Source organism: Anastrepha ludens, chromosome 2 (genome assembly GCF_028408465.1).
Source record: "Anastrepha ludens isolate Willacy chromosome 2, idAnaLude1.1, whole genome shotgun sequence".
In the NCBI taxonomy this organism is placed as follows: domain Eukaryota; kingdom Metazoa; phylum Arthropoda; class Insecta; order Diptera; family Tephritidae; genus Anastrepha; species Anastrepha ludens.
In genome coordinates this window covers 121,685,819-121,689,741 of record NC_071498.1, presented here as the reverse complement: position 1 = coordinate 121,689,741, position 3,923 = coordinate 121,685,819, and the positions used below count along the sequence as shown (strand labels likewise).

Genomic DNA, 3,923 nt, shown 5'->3' with positions numbered 1-3,923 from the left:
GATGTCGAATACGTTTGGTGACCTAGGTCGTGGTAAGATTATGAGTAAATGGAAAAAATGCACTATTTCGAATTGAAATATGGTAGCCCAAGTTAGATATCAGTAGTGAATAATTCCTAGACGGTACTTTTTGATGTCATCTTTAATATTAGTCAAGTGGACAGATGCACCATTTTACACGTTAAAACAACGGGTTGAAATTATTGAAACTTATTACGAAAATGGTCGATCTTTAAGAACAACATATCGAAAAATTCGTGAATTTTGTGGAGAAAATAAGCATTTGAGTGAGGATCGTTGAATCCTTTACCTATTTAGGCTTCAAACTGAGTAGAGACAATTCAATGAGCCTCACCATCGCACACTCTGACTTTTTATCGTTTTAGGATGCCAAAATTAAAAAAAAAAAGTTCTGCGAAAATGATTTTCTTTCGGTATGTTGTGTAAAAATGACCAAATTTACGACAGTGTACTCAAAATTTATCAAAACAATAGTTTTAAGAAAGATAACCGTTTGCAAACACAACCGGTGCGTCAATTGAATAATTTTTATTTATTATACGAACATCGCTGTGAAGTTTGTCAAAAGATATAATACGATAAATATATTAATATAACTCAAGGATACAATTTCTAAAATTAAATCCTTAGAATAAAATCCAGCTAAAAAAGGTATACCACATAAAGCTAAATTAGCAACATTAAAACAACCAGAAGTTAAAGGTATATAAATCCCTAACCCACCTATCAACCGAATATCTTGTGAATTATTTATATTATGAATAATAGCTCCAGCGCATATAAATAATAACGCTTTAAATAAAGCATGACTCAATAAATGAAAAAAAGCCAGTTTATAAAATCCTATTGATAAGATTCTTATTATTAAACCCAACTGACTCAAAGTAGATAAAGCAATAATCTTTTTTAAATCAAATTCAAAATTAGCTCCTAATCCAGCTATAAATATAGTCAACCCAGATAATAAAAGTAAAACTTGACCTATTCAAGAATCACATAATAAAATATTAAACCGAATTAATAAATAAATTCCAGCAGTAACAAGAGTAGAAGAATGAACTAATGCAGAAACAGGTGTAGGGGCTGCTATTGCAGCAGGTAATCAAGATGAAAAAGGAATTTGTGCTCTTTTAGTTATAGCAGCTAATATAATTAATCCACCAATAATTTCTATTTCAATTCTATTTTTTATTGTTTCCAAATAAAAAATATAGTTTCAACTTCCATAATTTAATATTCAAGCAATAGCTAATAAAAAGGCGACATCTCCAATTCGATTAGACAAAGCAGTTAATATACCAGCATTATAAGATTTTACATTTTGAAAATAAATTACTAAACAATAAGAAACTAACCCCAATCCATCTCATCCTAATAAAATTCTAATTAAATTAGGACTAATAATTAATAACATTATAGACAAAACAAATATAAGGACTAATATAATAAAACGATTAATATTTACATCTCCCCCTATATACTCCTTTCTATAATAAATAACTAAAGAAGAAATTAACAAAACAAAAGATATAAATAATAAACTCATTCAATCAAATAAAAAAGTTATAACAATTCTACAAGAATTAAATCTAACTACTTCTCATTCAATAAATATACAAAAATCCTTAATTAACATTAATAATCTAAAAAAAAAAAAATTAGTTCTAAATAAAATTAAAATCAAAAATCTAATTCTACAAATAGATAAATACTTTCTCACGATTTAAAATGATCAAAAATCATATCATTGACACCACAAATCAATATTTTAAATAAACTATTTAAATAAAATTAAAGTCAAATTATACAAATATCACTCTTCAAAATTAATAAATTTAAAGGAAATCAATGTAAAAATAATAAATAATATTCCCGAATTTTACCCCCTCTAAATGAATAAACTCCAGAAAATAACTTACCATGCTGACTATAAGCATATAAATATAAAGTATAAGCAGCTCTAAAAAAAGATAATAAAGATAAAGAAATTATTGTTAATCAAGATCAACTAACAATTCTATTTAATAAACAAATTTCACCTAATAAATTTAAAGAAGGAGGTGCAGCTATATTACAAGCTCTTAACAAAAATCATCATAATGTTATAGAAGGTATAAAATTTAATAAACCTTTATTAATTAATAAACTTCGACTACCTAACCGTTCATATGTAATATTAACTAAACAAAAAAGTCCTGAAGAACAAAGTCCATGAGCAATTATTAATGTATAAGAACCACAAAACCCTAAATATCTTAAAGTTATAAGACCCCCTAAAACAATTCCTATATGAGCAACAGAAGAATAAGCAATTAAAGCCTTTAAATCAGTTTGACGTAAACAAACTAAACTAATTAAAACACCTCCAATTAATCTAATTCTAATTCAAATATAATTATATTTAATACCACTTACTTGTAAAAAAGAATAAACTCGTAATAATCCATACCCACCTAACTTTAACATAACCCCAGCTAAAATTATTGAACCAGAAACAGGTGCTTCTACATGAGCTTTTGGTAATCATAAATGAACCAAAAATATAGGTATTTTAACTAAAAAAGCTAAAATTAAAGATAAGTATAATAAATCATAACAATTAACATAATTTATCAAAAGATAATAATTCAATGTCATCAAAGTATTATATAAATAAAAAATCCCTACCAATATAGGTAAAGATACTAATAAAGTATAAAATAAAAGATAAATCCCAGCTTGTAAACGTTCAGGTTGATACCCTCAACCCAAAATTAAAAATAAAGTAGGAATCAGTCTTCTTTCAAAAAATAAATAAAACATAAATAAATTTATTCTACCAAAAGTCAAAACTAAACACAATAATAAAATTAACACATTAATTAAAAAAAAGTTTTCATAATTACTATATTTATTAATAGATTCACTAGAAGTAATTATAAGTGTACAAATTCAAAAACTTAATAAAATTAATCCATATGAAATAATATCAAACCCCAAAAAATAAGAAATATTTACAAAATAATTTATACAATAATTCATTAAAATAAAAATAAAACTTACCAAAAATAGTAAATTTTGAACCGTTCAAAATGAATTTATAATAAAACAAAAAGGTATAATAAAAATTATTATAAAAAGTAATTTTAACATTGTAATACATTAAATGATTGCAATTTCATAAAATTGAGTATTTGCTGATGAAAGTTCAACAATTTTGTACTTCAGGGGTAAGTAAGAGGATTATAAAGTTTTTACTATCGATACAAATCCGCTCAGTAAAGTACCACTAAAACAGCCATAGCTTAATATTATTTTTGATATTTTACTGAGAAAAACTTATATTGGTTCATCGAGTTCCGTCCATTCTTTAACAGCGAAACGACCTTTAGGATTCTGTGTTTCAGATACTGGAATAAAATTTTGCTACAATTTGCTACCACAGCTTTAAAAGAAGTTTTCATGGCGATTCCTCGAAAAGAACTTCTTGAAATTTGGCTGACGAGCTCAAAAGAAACGCGTCGTGATGCGGTGTTAGAGAAAATGTTTGCGGTGATCAGAAGAGACGTGGATACTAAAAAGCTAGGAGAGCGTATAAAAAAACTGTGTTACCAATTTTCTTCAAAGTGGGAGGGGTCTTGCCGAGTTAAGGCCCGTGTTCTAGCACGAAATTATAGTTGGTTTTCCAAGAGTGAAGACTTTGGAAAATACCGTCTTGATGTTGGGCCATCAACTTCATCCTCCATTAGATCCAATGTAGGTAGACCACATGTGGCGTTTTCCGATTCTTCTCTTCGCTCAAAGAAAAGAAAAGCAAAGAGTCTTTTAGCAGTATCAAATAGCGAACAAGTGTTAATGGCGGCAGAAATGGTAAAACGGTAAGAGAAATTCCGCAGTATTATTTAAAGAGCTGTGTTTGTCTT

At 27.2% G+C, this 3,923-nt stretch overlaps 1 pseudogene; it reads right to left on the bottom strand.

The window, feature by feature from the left end:
• Nucleotides 1-586: 586 nt before the first annotated feature.
• Nucleotides 587-3,143, bottom strand: LOC128855240 (NADH-ubiquinone oxidoreductase chain 5-like; annotated as a pseudogene).
• Nucleotides 3,144-3,923: the final 780 nt, after the last annotated feature.